The sequence below is a fragment of the Monodelphis domestica genome, chromosome 3, assembly GCF_027887165.1.
Source record: "Monodelphis domestica isolate mMonDom1 chromosome 3, mMonDom1.pri, whole genome shotgun sequence".
Taxonomy (NCBI): Eukaryota; Metazoa; Chordata; class Mammalia; order Didelphimorphia; family Didelphidae; genus Monodelphis; species Monodelphis domestica.
This window is the reverse complement of record NC_077229.1, coordinates 87,964,018-87,991,178: the sequence shown is the minus strand read 5'-3', so window position 1 is coordinate 87,991,178 and position 27,161 is coordinate 87,964,018. Positions and strand designations below refer to the sequence as shown.

The 27,161-nt window shown below is 38.5% G+C and overlaps 5 non-coding genes and 1 pseudogene across 5 annotated transcripts; 5 read left to right on the top strand and 1 right to left on the bottom strand.

The window, feature by feature from the left end:
* Positions 1-15,298: 15,298 nt before the first annotated feature.
* On the top strand, positions 15,299-25,939 carry LOC103096419 (heterogeneous nuclear ribonucleoprotein D-like; annotated as a pseudogene).
* Positions 17,114-17,186, top strand: TRNAM-CAU (transfer RNA methionine (anticodon CAU)). Its single transcript has one exon. It is a non-coding gene; the product is annotated as a tRNA-Met (tRNA).
* On the top strand, positions 19,797-19,870 carry TRNAN-GUU (transfer RNA asparagine (anticodon GUU)). Its single transcript has one exon. It is a non-coding gene; the product is annotated as a tRNA-Asn (tRNA).
* TRNAF-GAA (transfer RNA phenylalanine (anticodon GAA)) lies at positions 20,364-20,436 on the top strand. The gene has a single exon. It is a non-coding gene; the product is annotated as a tRNA-Phe (tRNA).
* Positions 21,344-21,416, top strand: TRNAF-GAA (transfer RNA phenylalanine (anticodon GAA)). Its single transcript has one exon. It is a non-coding gene; the product is annotated as a tRNA-Phe (tRNA).
* TRNAM-CAU (transfer RNA methionine (anticodon CAU)) lies at positions 23,191-23,262 on the bottom strand. The gene has a single exon. It is a non-coding gene; the product is annotated as a tRNA-Met (tRNA).
* Positions 25,940-27,161: the final 1,222 nt, after the last annotated feature.

Sequence of the window (27,161 nt, the reverse complement as noted above, 5' to 3'; positions counted from 1 at the left end):
TCCAGTATTTCATCTTCTCTTGCATGTAGGATGCCAACATAAAAGTCAATGAGAGAATGCCTAAATGGGCAGAAATAAACAAAATCATGTGTTTGGTTTTCAGTATCTCGATTTCCAGCTCCTTGAAGCCATTGGATTGCCAATTTAACCTTTTAATGAGAACTACTAGTAGTTCAAAGAAAAAACTACTGTGTATGCTGAATTTGTTCATTTATTTATTGAAAATTTTATTTAATTAGTCAATTTAAAACATTATTCCTTGGTTACAAGAATTGTATTCTTTCCCTCCTCCTCCCTTCACCCCTTCCCATAGCTGACAGCAATTCTATTGGGTTTTACGTGTGTCATTGATCAAAACCTATTTTCATATTATTAATATTTGCACTAGGGTGATCTTTTAGAGTCTACATCCCCAATCTTATCCCCATCGACCATGTAATCAAGCAATTGTTTTCCTTCTTTGTTTCTACTCCCATAGTTTTTCCTCTGCATGTGGATAGTGTTCTCTCATAAATACCTCCGGATTGTTCAGGAGCAATGCATTGCCACTAATGGAGAAGTCCATTACATTCTATTGTACCACAGTATTGTGAATTTTAATTCTCAGACCCTACTTCAGAACATTTGGTTAAGACCATTCCCCATTTTAACCAATGAAGGTACTTGATCAGGAATGTGAGAACTCTACTCCACCCATACTTAAGCATACTTTAGGGGAAGATAAAGTTGTAAACTCTTTACTGGACAATGAAAAAGTACTTAGCTCATACTTATAGTGAGGCAAAAGCCTTAAGCTAAGTCTATTTTTAGGAAGGTGCTAAGTACCTATGAAGTTCAGGCAACTTGCAAACTTGTAAGGGACAAGTCTTAACAAAAGAGGTGTGAGGTTTTAGTCTACTCAAGTGTGACTTACTCAAAAATTTAGTCTACTCAGGTGTGAATTAAGAATGGTCTGTCCTTTGTGATGCCTACTGTGATTGGTAGATGTGAGAACTTAGAGGAGGTGACATAGGAGAAAATTCTCTTTAAAAGGAGGTCAGAAGCTGAGAGAAGGAACTCTCTCTGAGAGAATTCTCTAAAGGAGATTTTCAGCCTTGGAAGCTGAAGTGGAGCTCAGGAGATGAACTGGTGGGTCTCTCTGAACACTAGAATCTTGCTTGGGACAAATCTTGTGGTGTGTGGATTAAAAACTGACTGATCTCTCTCTTTGGGCTTCATTGTTTCCTCTTACTTACTCTTAATACAAATTAAGGAAATCTCTTTCATTAATTCCTTAATTTGTATTAATTAAAATCTCCATAAAACCCAGCTGACTTGGGTATATTTCATATTTGGGAATTTTCCCCTGGCGACCACTTTATATTTGATTTAACTCAAGACAATGTTTTGAAAACATATTTCTGCAGTCACAGTTTAAACTTTCCACTCTTGACTGTAACAGTTTATGAAAACCACTTTTTTAACTGTAACAGTATATCAGTCTCTGTGAATAATGTTCTCCTGGTTCTGCTCCTTTCACTCTGCATCAATTTCTGGAAGTCATTTCAGTTCACATGGAATTCCTCCAGTTCATTATTCCTTTGAACCCAATAGTATTCCATCACCAACAGATACCACCATTTGTTCAGTTATTCCCCAATTGGAGGGCATCCCCTCATTTTTCAATTTTTTTCAACCACAAAGAGCGCAGCTATGAATATTCTTGTACAGGTCTTTTTCCTTATTATCTCTTTGGGGAATAAACCCAGCAGTGCTATGGCTGGATCAAAGGGCAGACAATTTAGTGCCCTTTGGGCATAGTTCCAAATTGCCCTCCAGAATGGTTGGATCAATTCACAACTCCACCAGTTATGTCCCAACTTTGTCACATTAGTTCCAGCATTCCATTACTTTCTTTTGCTGTCATGTTAGCCAATCTGCTGGGTGTGAGGTGATACTTCAGAGTTGTTTTGATTTGCATCTCTCTGATTATAAGAGATTTAGAACACTTTTTCATGTGTTTATTAATAGTTTTGATTTCTTTATCTGAAAATCATCTATTCATGTCCCTTGCCCATTTATCAATTGGAGAATGGCTTGGTGTTTTTGTAGAATTGATTTAGCTCTTTATAAATTTGAGTAATTAGACCTTTGTCACAGGTTTTTGTTATGAAGATTTCCCCCCCAGTTTGTTGCTTCCCTTCTAATGTTGGTTGCATTGGTTTTGTTTGTACAAAACCTTTTTAATTTAATGTAATTAAAATTATTTATTTTACATTTTTTTCTAACTCTTGCTTGGTCTTAAAATCTTTCCTTTCCCAAAGATTTGACATGTATACTATTCTGTGTTCACCTAATTTACTTATAGTTTCCTTCTTTATGTTCAAGTCATTCACTCATTCTGAGTTTATTTTGGTGTAGGGTGTGAGATGTTAATCCAAACTCAATCTCTCCCATACTGTCTTCCAATTTTCCCAGCAGTTTTAATCAAATAGTGGATTATTGTCCCAAAAGCTGTCTTGCTGAAGTCACTTACCCCAAGTCTATTCCACTGATCCTCCTTTCTGTCTCTTAGTCAATACCATATTGTTTTGATGACCACTGCTTTATAGTATAGTTTGAGATCTGGTACTGCAAGGCCACCTTCCTTTGCATTTTTTTTTCATGATTTCCCTGGATATCCTTGATCTTTTGTTCTTCCAAATGTGAACCTTAAACATTTTCAGACCCTACTTTATAAGGTTTGGTTAAGACCATTCCCCATTTTAAACAATGAAGGAACTTAGATCAGGAGTGTGAGACCTCTACTCCACCCCTACTTAAGTATGCTTTAGGGAAGAAATTCCTTGCTGAACAATGAAAAATATGTTAAACCCATACTTATAGTAAGACAAAAGTTCTTAAGCTATGCCTATTTTTAGATCTAAAACAAAAGGGTGCTAAGTACCTATAAAGGTCAGGCAACTTGTGAATTTACAAGGAGCAAAGAGGTGAGAACTTACTCAGAGGTTTTCTGGTGTGAACTTAATAAAAATTGTAAGCCTTCTTAGGTGTGAATTAAGAATGGTCTGTCCTTTGAAAAACATCTACTGTGATTGGTAGATGTGAGAACTTAGGGGAGGTGATATAGGAGAAAATTAGCTTTAAATAGGAGCTCAGATAGAGCTGGGGAACTTTTGAACTGTGAAGCAGCTGGAGGTCATTCAGCTGGTGGAGTCAGCTGAGATGGAGCTGGCCTGGTGTCTCTCTGAACACGAGAATCTTGCTTGGGACAAATCTTGTAGTGAGTGAATAAAAAACTGACTGATCTCTCTCTTAAGACTGGCCTAAGCTGATCTAGTCCCTTTCCTATTATTTTCTCTCTCTCTCTCTCTCTCTCTCTCTCTCTCTCTCTCTCTCTCTCTCTCTCTCTCTCTCTGTGTCTCATTTATTCCTTAATTTTGTATTAATTAAAATCTCTATAAAACCCAGCTGACTTGGGTATATTTTAATAATTGGGAATTTTTCCCTGGTGACCACCTTATATTTGATTTAAAAACAAGACACTGCCTTGAAACCATATTTTCTGTGGTCACAATTTTAACAACCACTCTTATATCTACTGCAGTTTATGTCTTCCACTATTTTAATCTCTACACAAATGAACTTTGTTATGTTTTTTTCTAATTCAGTAAAAAAGTTTTTTTGGTAGTTAAATGGATATGGCAGTAAATAAGTAAATTAGTTTGGATAGGATTGTCATTTTTATTATGGTCCTACCCAGGACCAATGTTTTTCCAATTGTTTAGATCTAGTTTTAATTGTGTATAGAGTATTTTGTAGTTATGTTCATATAGTGTCTATGTTTGTCTTGGCACATAGATTCCTAAGTATTTTACATTGTCTAGGGTGATTTTAAATGGAATTTCTCTTTCTAATTCTTGCTGCTGAAATGTGTTGGAAATATATAGAAATGCTAATGACTTTATGTGGGTTTATTTTGAATCCTGCAACTTTGCTAAAGTTGTTGATTATTTCAACTTCACTTTTTAGTTGATTCTCTAGGATTCTTTAAGTAGACCATCATATCATTTGCAAAGAGTGATAGCTTGGTCTCCTCATTGCCTATTTTAATACCTTCAATTTCTTTGTCTTCTCTAATTGCTACTATTAGTGTTTCTAGTACAATGTTAAATAATAGAGGTGATAATGGGATCCTTGTTTTACTCAGTGATTTTATTGGGAAGGTTTCTAGTTTATTCCCATTGTAGATGATGTTTGCTGATGGTTTTAGATAGATACTATTTATTATTTTTAGGAAAGGCCCTTCTATTCCTATGCTTTCTACTGTTTTCAATAGGAATGAATATTGTCTTTTGTCAAAGGCTTTTTCTGAATCTATTGAAATAATCATGTGATTTTTGTTGGATTGCTTGTTAATATGGTCAATTATGTGAATGGTTTTCCTAATACTGAACCATCCTTGCATTCCTGGAATAAATCCCACCTGGTCATAATGAATAACCCTTGTAATCACTTGCTGGAGTCTTTTTGCTAGTATTCTATTGTAAGATTTTTGCATCTATGTTCATTAATTTCATTTAGGAGATTGGTCTGTAGTTTTCTTTCTCCATTTTTGACCTGACTGGCTTTGGAATCAGTATCCTATTTGTGTCATAAAAGGAATTTGGTAGAACTCCTTCTTTGCTTATTCTGTCAAATAGTTTGTATAATATTGGGGTTAGCTGTTCTTTGAATGTTTGACAGAATTCATTTGTGAATCCATCTGGATCTGGGGATTTTTTCTTAGGGAGTTCTTTGATGGCTTCTTCAATTTCTTTTTCTGATATGGGGTTGTTCAGGTAGTCTATTTCTTCCTCTGTTAGTCTAGGCAATTTATGTTTTTGTAAATATTCATCCATATCACCTAGATTGGCATATTTATTGCCATACAATTGGGCAAAATAGTTTTTAATGATTGACTTAATTTCCTCTTCATTAGAGGTGAGGTCTCTTGGATACTGTCAATTTGGTTTTCTTCTTTTCTTTTTTAAATTAGATTAAACAGTACTTTGTCTATTTTATTTGTTTTTTCAAAGTACCAGCTTCTAGTCTTATTTATTAAATCAATAGTTATTTGACTTTCAATTGTATTAATTTCACCTTGATTTTTAGGATCTCTAATTTAGTTTTCATCTGAGGATTTAAAATTTATTCATTTTGACCTCTGCCCTCCCTAATTTGTTTAATATATGAACTCAAGGATATAAATTTCCCCCTGACTACTGCTTTGGCTGCATCCCATGGATTTTGAAAGGATGTCCCATCCTTGTCATTTTCTTCAATGAAATTATTATTTCTATGATTTGTTCTTTAACTAACCAATTTTAGAGAATCATCATTTAATTTCCAACTAATTTTTGATTTGCCTCTCCATGTACCCTTACTAATTATTTTCATTGCATTGTGATCTGAAAAGGTTGCACTTATTATTTCTGCTCTTTTGCACTTGTTTGCAATGTTTTTATGCCCTAGAACATGGTAAATCTTTGTGAATGTACCATGTGCTGCTGGAAAGAAGGTGTATTCCTTTTTGTCCCAATATATTTTTCTTCACATATCTACTAACTCTAGTTTTCCCAAGATTTCATTCACTTCTCTTAACCTCTTCCTTATTTAGTTTTTGGTTTGATTTATCTAGTTCTGATAGAAAACTATAGTTTTTCTATCTATTTTATTTTTGAGATCCACTAGTTTCTCCTTTAGAAATTTTGATGCTATGTGTAAACCTTAAAATTTCTTAGACTTATAAATGTTGGAAATTTCACCATTGGGAAATTTCATACTTGAAAAATTTCCTATTGATAGTGGGTCTTGGCTATTGGAATGTGAACCCCATTGGCATGGGAGGTTCCTCCTCCTCCCTTCTTAAGATTACTTTAGGACAGAAACCTTTTGCTGAACAATGGAAAGGGCTTTGACCTATGCTTAAGCATAGAACAGGAATTTCTTTGAGTCATGATTGATTTTAGAATTGATACAATGGAGATACTTGGAATGACAGAACCAAGTCTTGGAAATTGCAATCTCCACCCTACTCAGTCCTAACAGGATTTAGGAAGGGCTGCAGCATAGATCAAAATTTAATTATTCCAATCTCTACCCTACTCAGGGTAACAGGATTTAGGAAGGGCTGTAGCAAAAGATCAAGATTTAATTATTTGAGAATATGACCTCCAACAGACATGTGCAAAGTCACAGACCTCTGGGCGGTCCTGGGTTAAGCTAGAGCCACCATTGGCACAGGGAAAATGATGGACAGTGATTGGTAGATGTGAGAACTGAGGGGAGGGAACTTGGATGGTTTCCTTAAAGATAGAGGGGTCTGAGGACTGAAGGGTGGTTGGAGAGTTTTGGCTCTGAGTGGTTGGAGAGGTTCTCTGAGAAGCTTGCTCTGAAGGAAGCTGGAGGTGGGGGCCCTGAGACTGTTTCTCCATTTTGGTCACGTGAGTAATAGGGACTGATCTCTTTTCTTTGCCCCAGCTATCTAAGGGCTTGGGCCTTTTGGCCCAGCCTAAACAGAAGGGGTATTTAAGCCCTATTCCCTTCTCTCCCCTTTCTCTCTCCCTCTCTCTCTCTATCTCTAATTCCTTTCTTCCTCCTATTTGTAATTAAACTCTATAAAAGGCTGACGGCTGACTTGAGTTTTCATTTAGGAATTACATAGTTGAATTCCTTGGCGACCTTAAATTAATATATATCAGTCTTTTAAAGTGATTTCCTTGTCACATATGACATTTGGTGCATACATGTTGAGTACTGATATTTCCTCATTATCTATACTGCCTTTTATCAGGATGTAATTACCTTCCCTGTCTCTTTTGACTAGATGTATTTTTACTTTGGCTTTGTCAGATATGATTGTGAATCCTGCCTTCTTTTTCTCAGTTGATGCCTGGTAGATTTGGCTCCATCTGCTTACTTTTACTCTATGTGTGTCTACCTTCCTGATGTGTGTTTCTTGTAGACAACATATGGTAGAATTTTGGTTTCTAATCCACTCTGCTATTTGCTTGTGTTTTATGGGTGATTTCATTCCATTCACATTCAGAGTTATGATTACCAGCTGTGTATTTCTGTGAATTTTAAAATCTCCATCTTGCTTGGTCTAGCACCCAAAATTGTGCACACCCACACTACATGGGCATGTGCTAGTCAATGACAAATCAGAAATAACTAACTGCACACCTGGGCTGTCCTGAGCCAAGCTTGAGCCACCATTGGCACTTGTGAGGCACAGGAAGTGACGGAGAAAGCAGTCTCTGGAATTCGCTCACTTCCTGTGGACAGGGCTAGAAGAGAGTTCGTGCTAGAAGCTTGAGCAAGGTGGAGGCCCGCAGACAGCTTCCCTTCAGATCGGTCACGTGAGTCAAGGACTGATTCCTTCTCTATCTTGGCCTTTTGGGCCTAACTCCCTCTTGCTCCCTGCCAGAGGTTGAGAAACCCCTTTCCCTTTTCTCTTCTCTCCTTCTCTCCCTCTCCCTTCTCTTACTCCCATTGTGATTAAGCCACCATAAATTCCATTCTGACTTGAGTGTTTCATTTTAGGAATTTCATAAGTAAATTCCTTGGTGGCCACAGTTTTAATATTATAACAATCTTTGTAGCCTCTCGCCAACGAGAAGCCACAAGATAAGAAAGATAGAGAAAGGATAGAAGCTTAGGATTCCGCAAAGGGCATGATGGAGCCAAGTTCGAGATGTCAGAAATGAGTCAGAAACCAGGCCATATTGATTACAATGGAGCCGCAGTCATACTCCAACCTCAGAACTACCCAAAGGCAGGGACCATTCAGAGATCCAAAGTTAACACCACACTGGTCAGAGGATGATATAGCTTAGCTGAGAGAATAAACAGAGTATAATAGGATGAATTAGAGAGTGCTAGGTATTAGCATTGGAAAAGAGAGACATCTGGCCGAAGGCCAGGTTTCAGGTGAGAGATAGAGAGGAGAGAGAAAGAGAAGGGATAGTGTTAAGCAATCCTGTGAGATCTCAGAGAGATGGAGATGGCTGCAAGCTCTCTTTTTAATCTCTTTGATACGCAAATATTCCCCATACATGAGTTACATAGTGTATTGCTATTGGTTAATTGCAAATTATGACAAGGCGAAGGTGGGGTTTTATCCCAGGTGGGTAAGACAAAGGGAAGCAAGTTTTCTCGCCTTAACCCTAGCCATGCTGGGAACAGAGTTCATTGCCATGCGCAGAAATAGCCATGTGCCCACACACAATCCTTGCATCTTAATTATACATATGAGCTGGACTGCTACAATCTTCAAAGGTGAAATTTTCACTAAAACATTTCCCAACATTTTGATTTCTACTGCTAGTCCTGCACTTCTTTTGCTATACCCTTTTAACCAGTGGTTTGCTTTTAATCAATCTCTCTAATTCCCACCCTTATTTTACTTCCCTTCCCACCCCCTTTTTATTCACCTCTTATTTTATTTATGGTCTTTTTAAAGTACCCCCTCTACCTTCACCCTCCCTTGTACTGCTTCCCTCAACACCAATCTGTTTGTTACTCTTCTACTTCTCTATAGGACACAAATCAATTCTCTGACCCAATGAATTTGATTGTTCTTCCCTTGTTGAGTCGATTTCAATGCACATAAGAATTGAGTATTTCCTATCTCCAATCTCTTTACCCTTCCAATGTTTTGGTGTTCTCCCTCACTCCCACCATGTGCTTCTTTATGACATATAAATTTACCCCTTTTTGTTTCTTTTTCCATTTCTCTTAGTATTAACCTTTTTTTGTACCTATAGTTTTATATATATATATATATAGTTAAATTTACAGTTGGACTGAATATTTAATTGGTCACCAAGAATTAAATTTCTAAATCCCCAAAATTAATTACTAAAGTAAAATGGAATTAATGGTAGTTTATTTTTACAATAGAAGGAAGATATTGTGAAGATTGGATTTATCTATCTCCTGATTTGTAACAATGAAGATACTTAGGTCTTTATAGCTTCAGTGGAGTCAGTGGGGGGGAGGGGTGTTGGGGCTTGAGCTTCCCTGCCTTCTGAAGGCTTCTTATCTGCCCTATTAATAAGATTAAGCCAGGGCAGAGTTGATCTTGCAGAGCTGGATGTGCCCTGAGACCAGAACCTTGGGGAGGAAGGGGGCAATATGGAGTGTCTGCAATTGGTCTTCCTTCTCTGAGCTTCTCCTCTAGCTGCCTCCCTGCCACCTGTGTTCAATGCTATGAGCCTGGCACAGTCCCTCCAGACTAGCACGTTTGCTGGCCCAGAGATTCTAGCCACCACTGGAGGCTCAGTACTGTAGGTGGGGAAGGGGTCCTGGGACCTTCCTTCTTCCTTCCCCTTCAACCCAAGTGTTCTAGAATTCAGCTTTTTTGGAGGTGTGAGTCCAGCAGGAGGGTTCCTTAGCTCTGTCCTATTGTTAGATTTGGTTTTCAGTCCCCTAGAAGCATGCATTTTGTTTTTAATTGGTGAGGAAGAGTTTTCAGAGGTCTGAATGTTCATTTTGACTCCACCTCTGTATGCTGAATTTAAAACATTTTATAAAAATAAAATGTTTCAAAAATGCAATACAATATTTATAATTGAAATGACCATTCTATGATTAAACTTCAAAACTTTTAGATATTTTCAATCTTAAATTGCTTTATGAATATTATTCATCAGCTCTGTAGGGAATGGATTAGAGAGGCAGTGAGCAGCAAAGAGACAGATTGGAAGATTACTGCAATAGAAAAGAGATAATGATAATCTCAAATACACATTCTTTTATTGAAAATATATGATGCATGAGATTCTTTTTTAATTAAAAAATTTAAATTTAATTTTATTTTTTACTAATACAATTTTTCCCCCTAAGTATCTTATATATCCTCCCTCTCGCCTGGGGTATACATATGTTTGTCTTTCATGTTTCCATTTTTCAGTTTATTCTCAGGAGGGGACATTTACAAGTTTTTTCTTCAAGTATTAAATCTGTAATTGCATACTATGTTCTCCTAGTTCTAATTTTGCTGTTCATTATCACATGTAGTTCTTTCCAAGTTTTTTTTTTATTAGCCTATCATCATTTGATGATATTCCATCACACTCAGATACCACAATTGATTTAACCATTCCTCAATTAGTGGGCATCCCTTCAATTTCTGGTTCTTTGCCACTACAAAGAGAACTGATATAAATGTTTTGGCATCATATTATTGGGTCTAAGGATATACACAATTTTTAAATTCTCTGAATGTAATACCAAATTGCTTTCCAAAATGGCTGGATCAGTTCACAGTTCCACTAATAGTATATTAGTGTCCTTAGTTTTCTACATCTCCTCCATTATTTATCATTTTGTCCTTTTGTAGGTTTAGCCAATCTAATGCATATGAGACAATAGCTGAGGATTGTTTTGGTTTGCATTTCTTTTTATCAGTAATAATTTGGAACATTTTTATATGTTTATTTGATTTCTTTATTTAAAATTTTCTTCAGCTGAGATTTGCCCATTTATCAGCTGGGAGAAGGCTTTTATTCTTATAAATATGACAAAGTTCTCTACATATTTTATTTTTTTAAGCCCTTGCCTTCCATCTTAGAATCAATATTGTGTATTGGTTCCAACTGTAAAGATTAAAATTTAAGGGAGACTGAGGCAGGTAGAAATTAGTTTCTCTCTGCAAGGAATATATATTTTTTAGAGGTTTATTAAAGGTTAAAGATTAAGAATATACAAGTATGAAACATGTGCCTAGGCCAGAGGCCTAGACAAAATAACCTCACATCATGGAAGAGACCTCTGCTCCAAAAACGGAAGTCCAAAAAAAGCCCGAGCCCTTCAAAAGCCTTTGCTTAAATCTCTTCTCGATCTCGGCCCAGGTGAGATTACAAGGCATTCTGGGGAAGTGGAGCAAAGGCTCATGGGGATTGTAGTCCTGTATTCGAGTCTATTTTTTACATCCCCCCCGTGTGATCATTTGTGGAAAAATTAATTTTTCCCCAAAAGGATCATAAAAACATAATAAACTTAAAAGATTACAATAGTGTGAGGATAAGAGAAAAAAGAATAAAACCAATAATTTCTGAACACATTGACAAAAAGCCGTTAGGGGGCAGTCCCCTTTGGCATAAAAGTATACATACAAATAAATGTTCAATCAACCACACCCAAAGTTCAATTTTGTGCAACTTGTGGTCTGGAGGCTTCTTCATGGTGGCTTCTCCAACAGTTCAGTTCTGGATTCAGAGAGGTAGCATCTTCTTCACCTAAAATTCTTCTCAAAAGGAATTTAAACTTTGCAATTTAAATAATGGTATTTTTTACATTCCCCCGTGTTGTGGGTGATTGATCAAAATCCCCAAAATTCTCAATAGCCCAATTAATTACAATAGCAAACAAACACACTTTCATATTTCACATAAGTTGCTGTATGACATTTTAAAACCTATGAATTGATGGACATTTGTCACAATTTTTACAAACGTAGCAATCTTTCAACCTTGGTATTTAAACATATTTTTTAAACAAAGTAAAACTCATCTTGGGTTAAGAACATAATCAAGAAATCTATATATCATTCTGGTAGAAGTAAAATAGTGAGCTGAAGAGCATAAATAAAGGGGTGCTCCTTGTTCTTGGAGGCTTTTCCCAAGGGTACAAATGCCCTGAAATTAACTGCCCAACTTCCATTCGCATGTGGGAAGGTTGGGGGTTATAAAATACATTTCACTTCAGCTACTAGAATGGGCCTTACCTCGTGGTAGGGGCAGGCAAAAATAACCAGACTGTTAAAAAAATTCCAAATTCATATTTAAAAAACCCTTAAAATCAAATCATTTGAGGTATTTAGCACATTAAAATCCCAAAGGTTGTTAATACAATTATAACCAGTTCTGAAGTCCATCTATCCTCAGCAAAATAGAGAAAAGCTGTTTTTTCATATATGGGCTTATTCACAATAATATTTTTTTTCAACACAGTTATAGGGGAAAAACAACAGAATTTCAAAACTCAGTACATTCAAAATAAATTCAATCAACCTTCAGTTAACAGAATAATATTCAATCCAGTAATATATGAACTTAAAATCACAAAGTTAAACCTTAAACAAAACAATGCAATAGAATACAGAGATTTTTTTTTATAAACCATTGGAGTCTGAAATGCCTTAGAGCCTTTAGTCTCTTCAAAGTTCCTTGGGTTGTTTTTTCTTGTTTGTTTGTTTTTAATTATCCATTTAAATGTCTATTGTCCGAAGGTAGAGTAGTAAAGGCTAGGCTACGGGGTTCAAGGGATCCAAGGGATCCGTCCAGGGCCCCATAGCTGGGAAGCATCGGAGGCCAGATTTTAACTAGAGACCTCCCGTCTCTGGGCCTGGCTTCCAGTTCGCTGGGCCACCCATTTTCCTCCCCAAAGTTAAAGTTGAATCTTTGGGCTGAGTCTGCTCCCAGACAGGCAGGCAAAATCAATGAAATTGCCAGAAGAGTCAAAAATCCTTTTAAACAGCCCATTGCTTTTTAGGTTTCTGTTTGAAAAGTCTGTTTCTTCTCTCTAGTCTTTTCTCTCTTTCCCCTCTCTGATCCCGCAGTGATCATGGAAGAAACCTCTGCTCCAAAAACGGAAGTCCAAAAAAAGCCCGAGCCCTTCAAAAGCCTTTGCTTAAATCTCTTCTCGATCTCGGCCCAGGTGAGATTACAAGGCATTCTGGGGAAGTGGAGCAAAGGCTCATGGGGATTGTAGTCCTGTATTCGAGTCTATTTTTTACACAAAGCAGAAGATAGCTAAGGGCTACCCAATGAAGGTTAAGTAACTTGTCCAGGGTCATACAGCTAGGAAATTTCTGAGGGCAAATTAGAATCCAGGACCTTCCATCTCTAGGTCTGGCAACTGCCTACAACTGAGATACCTAACTGCCCCCTATATATTTTAGATATGATATCTCTATCTGAAAGGCTTTTTATGAAAAAAAAATTCCCTTCAATTTTCTGCTTTCTTTGTAACCTTGGTAACAGTTATCTTATTTGCACAAAACCTTTTGTGTGTGTACGTGTGTGTGTGTGTGTGTGTGTGTGTGTTTTCACTCCCATAGTTTATCCTCTGCTTGTGGATAGTGTTTTTTAGATCCCTGCAGATTGTTCAGGGACAATGCATTGCCACTAATGAAGAAGTCCATTACCTTCGATTGTACCACAATGATTCAGTCTCTGTGTACAATGTTCTCCTGGTTCTGCTCCTTTCGCTCTGCATCACTTCCTGGAGGTCGTTCCAGTCTCCATGGAATCCCACCAGTTTGTTATTCCTTTTAGCACAATAGTATTCCATCACCAACATATACCACAATTTGTTCAGCCATTCCCCAATTGAAGGGCATCCCCTCATTTTCCAATTTCACAAAACCTTTTAGGTTTATAGAATTATATATTTTATATCTCACAATACTTTCTGTCTCCTGTTGACTCATAAATTCCTCTTCTATCCCTAAATCTGATAGGTAATATATTCCCTGTTCTTCAAATTCACTTATGATATTACCTTTAATGTCTAGATCATCTATCCATTTTGATTTTATCTTAGTGAATGGTATAAGGTATTGGTCTTTATCTAGTGTCTGCCAAACTACTTTCTAGTTGTCACAGCAATTTTTTCCAAATAGTGATTTTTTTTAATCCCCAAAGCCTGGATCTATACTTTTGTCAAAAACAAGATTACTATAATCTTTTACTGCTGTTTTGTATTTATCTCTCCTGTTCCACTGATATACCTTTCTATTTCTTGACCAGATAGATTTAAGAATCACTGCTTTATAATTCAGTTAAACATCTGATACTGCTAGACTTCCTTCCTTTACATTTTTTTGGGTTAATTTTTAAGATATTTTTGATCTTTTGTTTTTCCAAATGAATTTTGTTATTTTTTTCTAGCTCAGTAAAATAATTTTTGGTAATTTGGGATGAATGCAAGAGATCCTGGAGAAGATTTGTGAACTGATTAGGTATGGGAGAGGGAAGAAAATAACTTGCATCACATGAACATGATTGGCAAGTCTCCAGACTCAGTTTTCCACAAATCTATTGGGAGCTGCATTTGACTTAATGAAAGCCTAGAAGTTCCCAGGAGATTCTTGTCCTTCGCTAATAGAGGCAGGATTTTTAGCTGAAAGTTTCCTTTCAATGAAATCACAGGTCCATGTTGTAAAAGTTTATAATATGATTTACTAGTGTAAAGGTCAGATTCAACATGTCTCAGTCAATTAGTCCTAGTCACCCTGATTCTCTCCCTAAGTGTCATCCTCAAGTCCTCCCTGTCTTTCACCCCACCTATCTATCCAGTTAAATATAAAAACCTCTGTGTGGCATTTAGGTCCTTTCATAACCTAGTTTCCTCTACCTTTCCAGTCTTCTTATACCTCTTTGCTCTCTCCTCTTCACCTCTCAAGTATTCTTCATTTTCCAGACACAATCTCTGGCCAGTCATAAGCTTATAGAATCTTAAAAATCAAAAGAGCCTTTGAAAGTCATTCTATATCCAAAAAATCTCTTGGATACATCCTTTTTTCTCCATTCATCTGGGCACTGTATTTAGACCCTGACCAACTCTTACTTAACTATTATATTTTCAGCTAATCCAAGCAGAAAAGAGCTAAAGGTACTCCTTGTAGCCTATGACAAAAGTGAGGGTTGGAATGAAAGGTTAACACTGTACAAGTCACTGCCTTTCTGGCTACAATTGAGCTGATGGAATCATTACAATTTAGACTAAGAGCTGTAAAAAAAGACATCCTTAAATCTACACTCCTCAGTCTATCTGAGGAAACTGAGGGCCAATTAGCTAAAGCATTCAAGATCAGACCAGTACTAAGCATCTGAGGGTCACCTATGTCTGAGAGCCAGGACTTTCTCCCCCCTATATAATGCTCCCTTCTTAGCTAGTTTTGTAGTCCCCATGCTGTCAAAGCAGTTATAGTGAAAAGACTGGTGTGAATGAATATAGTGCTATTCACCTGAATTTTGAGTCTCAGCTGAAGTACTGGTGGCCTTTTAGGGACCCATGGAGCCATTTTTGACAGCCATATTTTCTCTCTTTTAAGTAGAAAAGCACTTAAAAGGAAACCATTAGAAGAAAACTTGATGAAATTGGAAGGGAAAGAAATCAATAGGTTTAAGGGGAATATGAGAAAATTTGAATGAATATTGTATTTGAAAGCTTCCTTGAGATTTAAAAATCTGGTTCCATAAAACAAGTTGTCACTACTCTATTTCCACAAAGCCTGCCTCCAGACTGACAGCCTTGCTGCAATGAGTACAGCAACATGGAATTTACTAAAGGCTCCAAAATCAATGCCAGCAAGAACCATCAGGATAATCATAAAATGTTTATTGCAGGGCTAAGCTGAGATAGAAGCAAGAAGGATCTCACTGAATACCTGCCTCTTGTTTTGAAGAATGCACAACTAAAACAGATCCCATCAAGGGAAGATTGAAGTGATTATGATTTGTGCTTTTCAGAGATCCTGCTGGTGTCCATAAAGTCCTGGAGCTTAAAGAACACAAGCTGGATGGCAAGTTGATAGACCCCTAAAAGGCCAAAGCTTTACAGGAAAAGGAGTCCCCCCCCCCCAACCTGGCAAAAAAAAATTGTCTCCAATTCAAGTGCAGATACTTTTGAAGAACAAATCAAATAATATTTTGAAGCATTTGGAGAGATTGAGAATATTGAACTTTCCATGAACACAAAAACAAATGAAAGATGATTCTGTTTTATCATATATTCAGATGAAAAATCAGTAAAGAAATTGTTATTAAAAAAACAGATATCATCAGATTAGTTCTGGGGAGTGTAAAATCAAAGTTGCCCCAGACCAAAGAAATATACAAGCAGCAATAGCAATAACAGAAAGGGGAGAAGCGTGCTTGGGCTGGTGGACAAGATAGACCTAGAGGTCATGATTAAAGTCAGAAACTAAGAATTTAGTAACTATTATGATCAAGGATATGGACATTACAATAATGTCTATGGTGGTGATCAAAACTATAGTGGCTATGGTGGATATGATTATATTGGGGATAGCTATGGAAACTATGGATCTGGACAGGGATATGCAGACTACAGTGGCCAACAAAGCACATATAGCAAGACATTCCATCCATCCCATTCCAGGAGAGCATAAATGTAGAGCTGAAAGCCATTTTAGAAGTATTCAGGTCAGTTCCTTCTTTTTACAGAAGGGGTGACAGGTACAGGAGGTGCAGTAAATCTGAAAAATGAATTATTGAGTGAGGCCATTGGATCAGTCCAGATAATGTCTTATATGTTCACAGAACAAGGGAATAGAAATAAAATATATTGTATTTTCTTCCCACATCTGCAAAGATGACCATGTCCTCCTTGTTGGAGGGGAACACATCCCACTTAGAATACCAATGTCCTAGATCCAATGGCATCAAATTTAAATAGAAACGAGGGCTAATAATTCATACATAAAGATCCCTGTGGGCTTCATATTGACTTAGCTTTAAAATGTATAAAATATAATATTAGTTATGCTTATTGTGTTATTCAACATTTCCCAATTACATATTATTCTGATTCTCTTACACTGGGGAATATTGTGGGTGACATACTTACTGCCCATGGGCAAAGGAACCTGGAAGAAAGAGAAGAGGTGGAGTCCAACCGAGTTGATGGGAGAGTCCTTGGTAAGGCGAGTGAATAGTGCCTGGCTTTGAGGGTGCAGGCCAGTGTGAAAGATGCCTTGAATGGGTCTAACCCATCAGTAAGAATAAGAGTGGTTGAGAGAGAAGTTTGGAAAGGTAGGTTGGAGACACATTGTGGATCCTATGCACCTTCAGATAATTCTAAATTGATGGCACAGGACTGGTGTGTTCTTCTCTCCTGGGGCCCTTCTTTGTTTGATCCAAGTCTTTCCAGCGCCCCCAAATGGAAATTAGAGTAAAATGGGTAATGTAGTCAAGGATCCCTTTTCGGGCTATGTAAAGATCACATTATATTCAATTGAAAATAAAGAATAAAACACAAAATAACATACAAACATCACGGCAGTTGGAAACGGGGATGATTTTTTCCTTAAGAACTCGAGAGGACCCTTTCTATAGTTGCCTTCTTAGCGCAGTAGGCAGCGCGTCAGTCTCATAATCTGAAGGTCCTGAGTTCGATCCTCAGAGAGGGCAATCTTGTTTTAGAGATTGAAGGGAGCAAGACAAAAACAAATTATGGTTTTTCACTACTACAAGACAAATGAAGCCAAAAGAAATTATGGTTCTTCACTACTAATATGTAGCTAAACTGCTAAAGTAAAATGTTAATATTAATTCATGTAGCTTTTATTTATCTGTCTGAAACCGGAGAGCAATTTTCCGCAGTTCTGGACACGCAAATTTCTTTTAGCTCCTCTGAGAGGAAAGCTTTTAAAGAAATTACTAAAACCTTAATTTCCACAGAAAGCGAAAATGTGCGATGATTTGAGATTCCGGATGCAGAGCTCTCTTTCCCTTCTTTCCACCGGTGCTTGAAATTTAGGTAGAAGAAAAATAGAGAGAAAAACAGAGTAAGAGTGGCGACCCCTTTGATTTCCGGATCTTAACAAGATTTTAATTTCCCGAAAGAGAAAAAACCCCACCAAAACTCCGGTTTTTTTTTTTTTTTCTAATCTGTCTGCATAAACCGGAACCTAACGTTCCGTAATTCCTGGGGAACACTAGGAGTCAATGACTGCCAAAATCTGTTATATGTCAGTATAATATGAACTTTTTATCTGCTACGTCCAGTGTGTCGGTGCTGTTTGCGTGTAGGGAAGGGTGAACTACATACAGCGGGAAATCTAATTTACCTACAAAAGCATCTAATTTAAGGTGGACGGCAGCGCCACCTAGTGGGAACCCGATAGGAGAGAATCTGTAAATCGGAATGACAGACCTTCGGGTTTTACCAGAGTGACCGGCTTATGAGGCAAGACTTTTTCAGACACTCGCACAGTAGCGGGCTGTGGAGAAACAAAATAGCATAAGAGCCCAGGTCCTCCAGTGGGGCTGATTTCCGCCTTATTTTTCAAGTCAACAGGAAAGAGATTGGGAGCAGAGGTGGGAAAGCTAGTTATCGCCCAGTTGGTCGTCCTTGTAGGGAGTTGCTTGCCCAGGCTCAAAATAAGTTGCATGATCACTTTGTCAAGCATGAGGGAGGAGATTCCTTCAACCGACAGGGAATTGAACAGGATCATTTTTGGGGTTCGCTCAGATCCTGAGATTGGAAGATTAATGACGACGACTCCACTCTACCTTCCTAATATCTCTTATATACCCTTCTCTCCTCTTACACTGGCAACATCCTGCTGCCGGCCCCCGTCACTTTGCCCCTGGATTATTGCAAATAGCAGGTCGGTGTCCCTTGGCATAAGTCTCTTCCCGCCTCAGTCCATCCTCCAATCAGCTTTCAATAACCCCAGTTTAGTTAGTTTAAAGGTGAAAAGCTGGTAGTTTGACCTTGTCACAAGAGAGTTTCTCCCGGAGAGGAAAGTCCAACCTCCAAGTCTCAGACTAACAATAAAACCGTAAAGTAGTTTAGGTGGGAGGGCTAATCCCATCAGGTGTTAAGTATCTCTTTTGCCCCAAAGATTTCCCTCCTTAAACCAAAGTCCTTTACCTAGGTAGCCCAGCCCTTGGCTGGATCTTCCCCTTTTTGTGTCCATTGGCACTCCCAGGAGTTTGGTGACCAGAGTCTGGGATTCTCCATGGGTTGAGAGCGCAGAGCTCTTCGAGGAGGGCTAATTTTAGCACTAAACTCCTTTCCTTAATGTTTTTTTTTCTGACTCTAATAGTTTTATATATATTTTTTCTTTTTTCCTTCTTCCCTTCCCCCCCCTCCCACCCTCCAGTTAACACAAAGTGTAAAAAATCTGGAAAGGGGCTCTTTCCAGATGGAGGGCTCTCAAAGTCAAACACATGGTTTTAGATTTGAGCTTTGAGGCAATAGGGAGCTATTGAAATTGATTGCCTAAGAGGTAACATAGTCTTGTGGTGGGGGACTTGAGATGAACCCCCGGGGTTTGGGAAGGGTAACTTTTGCAAGAATGCAAGGCTCCGAAACTTAGTTTAAAAATAAAAAGATAAATTAATTCAGAAGGTAATGTTGAATCTGGCCTGGAGGATAGCATAGGTGGCAGGCTATCTCCTAGTTGGAACACCAAGATGAAAGCTGCTCCTTGGAAGGACAGCATGGATGGAAAAGTTGTCCCTCCATGACATCAATTCTGGGGTCTTTGTAGTCTTTGCAACAGTGAAGACATGACTCTGTGCCTTGGCGGGGGTGTGACTCTAGAGTGGTAAACACTAAGGCATGGGTGGGTGGGTGGGTGGGGTTTGGACATCTTACTGGGGTCTGCCTAGAGACATAGGGGGTGACCCTCATAGTTTAGGGGACGGATGGATGTCTGAGATACAACCCGATGGTGTCAAGATGTAGCCTGGAAGTGTATCTCTAGGTCCAAAATTTCCGTCTAGGCTGGGTTTTTATCTAGTTTGAAGACGAGAAGAGCAAATCGAGAAGATGGGCATCCATTAGATTTCTGGGGCCTGCCTGGCAGGCTGATTCAAGGATTTTTTTCCTTTTTGTCATTTGGTTTCTGTCTTTTGATTGGCTTTGTGCAAGGCCTTGAATGAATCTAGAAGCTAGATCATTGAAATTACCGAAATAAACAAAAAGCCATAGACTCTAAGACCTTAGAGGAACACGATTTCTATCTTTTACCTTTGATAGGGAATTGCATTAACAAGTTAAGGGAAAAGGTCTCTGTGGCGCAATCGGTTAGCGCGTTCGGCTGTTAACCGAAAGGTTGGTGGTTCAAGCCCACCCAGGGACGTTTTCAATCGTGCAATACTATTCTTTGGGAATCCTGAACAATAAATATTATATTTAGCCCAAAGTGCACAGTAGTAGGGTAGTTAAACTATCTAAAGTCCTTGCTGGCGTCTGTCGTAAGCTATTTAAGTTTCTTCTCCTTTTTTCTCCTCACTTTATTCCGCTCTGATATCCTCACCCCCTTCCCCTATGTGCCTATTTGCCAAAAGCCATCAGGGTTCCCACTGTAGCAGACTATGGTAAAAGAGCAACGTGTCTCCCCGCCACTAATATAACAGAGGTGGAAAGAGAGATAGCAGGATCCCAGGCGAATCTGGATGTTTTATTTTTCCTAATCAAAATCAATGTATTATGAAGTTCTCCCTTTCCAAAATAGGATATTTGGATATTAAATCCTATCTTTTCCCCACCAAAATTTTTTCACAAATCTTGAAACGCTCGAACTTAGAGGACTAAAGTAAGGGAAAACAAATGAAAGCGACACTATCGGGTAGGCCGAAATAGCTCAGTTGGGAGAGCGTTAGACTGAAGATCTAAAGGTCCCTGGTTCGATCCCGGGTTTCGGCAATAAGTGAGACTTTTGCAGTTTTAAAATTTAAAATCCTCTTATGTAGCACTGTCACTCACAGTTCAATGTATTCAGATCCGAAGTTTTCAAAGCCAGTGGTTTGTTTTTTATATCAGAGCGTTCTTCAGAAGGACTCCCACGGAAGGCAATCTCACTATCTCCCTTTCCAAGGAACTGTTACAAAGATTGTGATTTCACTGCGTTGAATTAGATCTTTTATTTCACGGGGATATAGAACCTCTTACTGCTGCATTGTTCAGGTTAAGAGAATCAGAATTTTGTTATTTTTCTCCTGCGACTGTAAACATTATTATCCCTATTCTTCTCCCTTTCTTTCCGTCTTTGTGTGTCTTCATCGGGAGTCAAATACAGATTGTCCAAATTCAAGGCTCTGCAGAGAGCGGGGCATAAAAGCTACGATATCTAAGGGAATATCTTGAGGACAGTATCAGAGACACTTTTTGGAGCTGTGAGTTACTTCTTTCCAAAATGAGCTTTCCTAGCGTGAGCCCTGGATTCTGTACACACAGATGAGAGACTGTATCAAAAGCTTTTAGAAGAGTGCTGTATACCAATTATACCATCCTCCCATAGAAGAAGTTGGCATTAGAGATCCCTGCTCAGTCTTTCCTTCCTGGATATCTTTAGTTTTCCTATAGGATAGGATGAACTTAGTTCTTAGTCTCAAGAGCTCTCAAAAGCTGTAAATTGAAGGGACTGTGCGGATCTTCTCTTGATTCCATTATAAGAGGAATTTGTATTATAGGATTAGAGCGAAAACTTGGGAACTTCAGGGTATCAGGACTGGCTGAACTAATCACTCAAATCAACAGTTTCTCTCTTAGAAACACCAGAAAACGATTCATTTAAGAAAAGAAAAACGGTTAAAATGCTATCCCTGGGTGAGCCGAAATAGCTCAGTTGGGAGAGCGTTAGACTGAAGATCTAAAGGTCCCTGGTTCGATCCCGGGTTTCGGCAAGGCAATTTAAAATTTTTGTGTTTCGTAGCATAGAAATTGTATCTCTTTGCATATCTCTGGGCTTCTTTCTTCTCCCCTCCTTTCCCCTGAGCAACAAGTGACTTCTCTTGGTTTTTCTTTTCTTTTCTTTTCTTTTCTTTTCTTTTCTTTTCTTTTCTTTTCTTTTCTTTTCTTCTCTTTTCTTCTCTTCTCTTCTCTTCTCTTCTCTTCTCTTCTCTTCTCTTCTCTTCTCTTCTCTTCTCTTCTCTTCTCTTCTCTTCTCTTCTCTTCTCTTTCTTTCTTTCTTTCTTTCTCTCTCTCTCTCTTTCTTTCTTTCTTTCTTTCTTTCTTTCTTTCTTTCTTTCTTTCTTTCTTTCTTTCTTTCTTTCTTTCTTTCTTTCTTTCTTTCTTTCTTTCTTTCTTTCTTTCTTTCTTTCTTTCTTTCTTTCTTTCTTTCTTTCTTTCTTTCTTTCTTTCTTTCTTTCTTTCTTTCTTTCTTTCTTTCTTGTTTTTGTTGGATCATCATCTTTCGACTGTTTTCTTCTGGGCTGGACTGCTCTCAGTAGTAACAATAGCCAGTCTTTATATAGAGCTTTATGGTGCAAAGAACTTTACACATTTTATCTCATTTCATCTTCATAATAACTTGTGAGGTAGATCTTATTAATTATCTCCATTTGACAAATGGAAGTTCGAGTGTAAAAGAAGTAAATTTATTTGTTCAGGGTCACAGAGAGTAATTTAAAGAAGCAGGATTTGAACCATTCTCTTCCTGTCCCCAGTCCAGATAAAGTCGAAAAGGGGCTCAGATTCTTATAAACTCCAGAGTCCTCGGGTTGGGATCAAGTGGGATCAAGATGTAGGGTCTTCACAAGGTCCAGAAAGGGAAGAGGTTCACACCCATTCACAACTGTCCACCAGAGTGAAGGGGAACCCTCATTCAACCTTTAAAAGATAATCCAAGTCCTTGGCAGCTTCTAAATTCGTCTCTTCAGAGAGACACTTTGACACACAGCCCCTCAGTCTGCCATCCAGCTTGAGAGAGACTCCCAACTGTCTTAGAATGCTGACAGAGCCAGCTCTGTGGAACTCTGGTTTTGCAACATCCTAGGCTGCCAGACTGCTTTGCTATGCCCTGCTAGAAATCTCTTCCTACAGTGCTGAGGCTACAGATACAAAGAATTAAGCAATCTCTACTCCCCTGGTTCTAAAGGAGAGGTGACAAGTACATAAAAAATAATAATACAAAAAGTATGTATATATAAAAATATAAGTACAAATAAATCTGAAGTTCAGTACTAGGTATATTCTAAAGAAGGCACTAAGGATTAGGAAAGGCTTCATGTAGAAGGTGGTACTTGATCTACATCTTTAAAAGAGGGGTTCTTGAAGTGGATGGAAGGAGGGTGGTCATTACAGTCACATAGAATGGGCAATGCAAAAGTTCAGAGAGAGGAGAACTGATCTATACGAGGAGCAGAGAGGACACTTTGGCTGCATTGTAAAGTGAAGGAGGGGGAAATAGTGTATAACGAGACTAAAAAGAGCCCTTAATTTAATAGCCTAATTTTACTGATAGGCATGTGATTACTACCTGTCCATAACCCAGTAGAAATAGCAGCTCATGATCGAGCCTTGAGAAATAACAGCCATTTTCAGCACTGAAGAAAAGTGTTCAGAAAAATGTAATGTAAAGACTAGGTGAAACCTTACCTTACAAGGGTCCACAATTTAAGTTAACAAACTAGCACAGGTTTTGAAGTAGTATTTATTTTACACCGAGAGAAAAACTGATAGCAGAGGATGGTTTCGATCCATCGACCTCTGGGTTATGGGCCCAGCACGCTTCCGCTGCGCCACTCTGCTACTTACGGAGAGTCTCCAACAATACTCTTCATTTCTTTTACCTTCGTTTCGAATTTTCTTTATATGAATTCTAAGTTTCCCTGCTCTCGAAGTTTCCTGATAGACTCACATATTTTTTTCTAGTAACACGATTTTTGTGGGGTGAGGTGGTGGGGTGGAGGTTAGGGTAGAGAAAGATGGAGAAAAAAGGTCGAAGCAAGAGCTGGAGAGAAAATTGGAAAATCACAGCATTTCCCTTGTTTGTTTTTGTGTGTGTTTGTTTACTTGCTTGATTTAAAAAAAAAATCTTTATAACTAAGGTTTCCTCTATCCATCTTTCGAAGTCCTCCTGTAATAGTAATATGCACTGTAAAGATGAGAAGGTAGGCTGGGAAGGGAGGTAACTGCGGAAACCACCGAAGATTTAGAGCCTTTTCTAATTTTTTCACTTAAATTTGCCCAACATATCTCTGTCTCTCTCTCATCGTCTATGCCTACGCAATACAAATCCCTGCCGTTCTATGACTGCTATGTTTTTTGTTGTTACCGTTGTTTTCTATTTGAAAATACATAAAAGGAATGAAAAGGCAAAGAGAAATGAGGCTTAGTGGAAAGTCCAGCTCTGGGAACTGACCGTGGTTCTGAAACTCTGAGGCTAAAGGAAACGTATTTGACAATGAATTCTGAAAGAGGAAGTCTGAGTAGAATCGACAAAGATCCTGAGGAGATACCGATCATTCTTCAGTAGATGTAACTACCTGGGAATCTCATAGTTTGCACATATAACCAGTTTCGATGCCAGATGTTCCACTTTTTTTCCGGTCAGATACTTCTATCCTAATTATTTCTCTTCACTAGAAGGCCGTTATTCCCCTCTTTCATAGTGTCAGTCTGTCCTAAGTGGGGAGGTCCAATAATAAGGCTCCTTAGTCAAAAAGAGGAAAATGCGCTTCTCCGTTCTTTTCAGGCAGGGGTGTGAAGTGGAGGTAAGTGGGCCTCTTTGTAGTTCCGGAGGCTAATAGTTCTGCCTATTACACCAAAATCTTGGTGATTAAATCAGATCGGCAAGCATTTATTAAGCTCTTACTGAGACATTGGAGAAACAAAAACAAGAAGACAAAGAATCCTTGCCCTCAAGGAATTTATATTCTATTGGGAAGAATTGATTTAAGAGTAGAACCAAATTCCTAATTCTAACACTCTTTCCACTGTATTGCATTGAGAAACCTCTCTTCCTGGATGTTTCTCTTTTCTTTGCTGCTTTCTGTATTTCTTTTTCAAAGGGACAGAAACCAGAAATTACAAGAGATGATTTTCTTCCACTTCTCCAATATTTGCAAATTTCCCATAACAAAATGATTTCTTGGTCAATGTGCCAAGGATCCCATCTCTGTTGCTGTCTTGGCTTTGCCTAAAAAAGAAATTGCTTGGCATGTAAGTTCTCCAGTTTCTTCTTTTATTGTATGAGACTGTTGCATGATTCTACCACCTCTCCTAAACTAACTCACTCTTCCCAGAGATGGTGTTGTAGAACCTTAGCAGCCTGATCTCGAAGTGCCTAGATGTTCAGGTAGCTATTCAGAGATCCAGGATTTGGGGTCAAAGGGTGTTGCTGATATGAAAGGTAGTTTCAGATTTCTCCCAATTTGGGGGTCCTGATTTTATAAAGTATTTGGTGAGAAGTGGGTTTTTGGGAAATTGCTTTCTCAGAACAGGTTTCCAAGTCATGTAGGCATAAGAAACTCAATAGCCATATTCATTGTGTCCCTCAAACAATTTCATCCACACCCTGACTACTGAGTCCCCCCACTTCATCTCACATTCCCCCCCCCCCATGAAGTGGTATTTGAGGCCTTCTCTCATTGTTGAGAGATGAACATTAAGGCACACTTGTGCTTATAGAAATTATAAAGCATTGAGAGGATAGGAAGGGAGCCTGGTGATTGAGAGAGGAATGTGTAGCCATCATGAACTTCTAGCACAGAGGCACAGTTAAAATCTTTGTGCTCTCCAGCACCTAATCCAGCTAACTGAATAATTTGTTGTTAAATCAGGATACTAGGCAGCAGAGGTAGGCACTTTACAGTCTCCAGATATTTAAGATAACTTTTCTGTCTCTAGTAGCATTTTCTTTTTTGTTCTAATTATTGAAAGGTGGAAATAGAAGAAAAGAGTTTTCCATTTTATGTAAAGATATTTGGGAACAGAACAAATCTTTGGAATGAACTTAAAAATCTGATCTTTTGTAGCAGTGAATGAGGAATTAGTTTATCTACCTCTTTTCTCTCTAAGAGTGTTATTGTCTTCATGGTGCATTTGGGTGGAATTTGTAGGAAGAACTTCACTTCAAGAAATACAGTTGGTGGGGAGGGCAGAGTGAAGATGGTGGCTTAGGAGCAGCAAAAGTGAAAACTTTTCTGACTATCCTTCCATACCAATCTTTAAAAAGTGCTTTAAAAAGACAGAAATCCAAATCCAACAACAAGACAGAGGCACAGGACTCTCCTGCTGAATACAACTTGAAAAATAGGCAGAGAGAGTCAATTTCCACACCTCTCCCCTATCAACTGCCCTGAGACCTGCAATGTGGGTTAATTGTGGGAATCCAGTTTAAAAAAAAAAAAAACGCTTTCATCAGTTTAAGGATGCTTTTAGAGGAGGGAGTAGTGGTGGTGAAAATTCATATCAGTCCTATTAATTTCACTTCACTTCAATTAAACTAAACTAAACTCAAAACACTTTAGGTATCACATTCAATACAAGGTTCTAGATTTACCAGGTACAGAACCACTTAGGGGAAGACCAGTGTGAAGGAGAAATCCCAAGGCAACCCCTGGAGTCCCGAGTGAAGCTGGACCTTGCCCGTGGCATTTCCGGCACCGGAACAGGACCATTCCCAGCTACATAAGTCACCTTCCCCGAAGCCCCATAAGTTTTAAGTGGATCAGGTTCTTCCCCCGGAAGAGGTCCCGGGCCCCCCGGGTGGATAGAGCAAGCTTGGGGTGGGGGAGTAATCCAGGGCTCCCAATATAAGAGGAGTAGGTCAGAACAGGAGAAGTTAGGAGAAGAAAAGGGCCGCCATGGGACACAGTGAATCAAAGGAAAGAAAGCTATTCACTGAAATAAATAGTTTTCAGAAAAGGGGAGTAAAAGAGAGAAAAGTAAGCAAGTCACAGCTGACTAAGCTCTTGGAGTTTATTCAAAATTGCAGTCTGTGGTTCCCCAAAGTATGGATGGTAGATTTAGACACAGAAGAAAAAGTTAGCCCAGATTTAAAATCTTATAACATCCCCGTTCGGGCTAGATAACCACCAGCAACCCCCCCCCCCCCACCTGAGGGAAGGAGGAGTGAATGGATGGGAATGAGAGGTCCCCCTCCTCCTCCACCTCCACGGCCCCCAGATCCTCGGCTCTAGCAGAGAAAAGTCCATTTTTCAATCCCTTGTCACCAGCCTTTTCAAATGTTTACACTTAAAGCTCCTGGAGCCAAAAACTTTTTTCACCTCTAACAGTTTTAAAGGGACAGTATCTTGGAAACAGCAAGATAGACTTTTTCATTCTTTCTTCTTCCTTTTTCTTTCTTCCTCAAGATCTTGAGTAAACACCTTGAATCTTAAAAGCATGCTTCCCTTAGTACGTGTTTAATATTTGTTATGTGTGACTCGATGTGTGTCTGTGTCATAAGTTTTGTGTTCGTGTTTCCTTAATTGGCCATTTACAAAAAATATTTCAAAGTCCCCCACCAAAAAGAGGTAATTTATGTTCCATAAATCTTCTCTCCTTTTGTTTTGGAAAGGGCCCATCCAGAAAAAAAGAGAGAAAGAATGATTTGGAACACACAAGGGGAACTTTTATCCCAAAAATTGGCTATTCTCTTAGATTTGATATTAAAGATCTATATTGGAAACCTTGGAAAACTG